This window comes from Lupinus angustifolius, chromosome LG16 (assembly GCF_001865875.1).
Source record: "Lupinus angustifolius cultivar Tanjil chromosome LG16, LupAngTanjil_v1.0, whole genome shotgun sequence".
Classification (NCBI taxonomy): Eukaryota; Viridiplantae; Streptophyta; class Magnoliopsida; order Fabales; family Fabaceae; genus Lupinus; species Lupinus angustifolius.
The window spans coordinates 12660468-12661058 of record NC_032024.1 but is presented as its reverse complement, the minus strand read 5'-3'; the positions used below and the strand labels follow the sequence as shown (position 1 = coordinate 12661058).

The 591-nt window shown below is 36.7% G+C and overlaps 1 long non-coding RNA gene across 1 annotated transcript in view; it reads left to right on the top strand.

Annotated features, from left to right (window-relative positions):
• The window catches only part of LOC109329583, a 16867-nt gene that overhangs the window by 11211 nt on the left and 5065 nt on the right, over positions 1 to 591 (top strand). The gene's annotated exons all lie outside the window — the stretch shown is intronic.

The window sequence follows — 591 nt, the reverse complement described above, 5'->3', positions numbered from 1 at the left end:
TGATATATGTTGAAATGCAAAATTATATCTCTTGATTAACTCTTTCTGTGATTATAAATGTCTCGATTATTCCGTTGTAATGCATGCGTGAGTCCTAAAAAGTCGAAACCGTTCTGCTGCCTGAAAATCAATTTTTACCGTGTTTAATCGATTAAACACTTGGTGTTAATCGATTACTTGGGCATCAGTTTTTGAAAATTCAAATTTTACATTGGTTTAAATGATTAAACCTGTCCGTTAATCGATTAAAACCAGTATTTTAAAGGCAGATAGTGTCTCGGTTATGCACTTTTTTCGGCATTTTCTCAACCTCCTTTGTGCTTTGAGTCTCTGAATTAGTAACCTAACTAATCCAAGTGCAATAAGGTAGGAAAAACCTCATCCTAACCCTCTCAAACCATCAAGAAATCGCACTTTATCATCCTCATTCCATCCCATTCCAAATCTTCCACCAAATCAAACCCTAGGTTAAGTTTGCCTAAAACCTTCTCTGCTCATTCAACATCATTTCGGGTTCAACACATACAATGGAGCAAGGTCGTTCAAAAAGGGTCAAGACTACAGCTAACCGTGTACGAAGAAGGTAAGTCG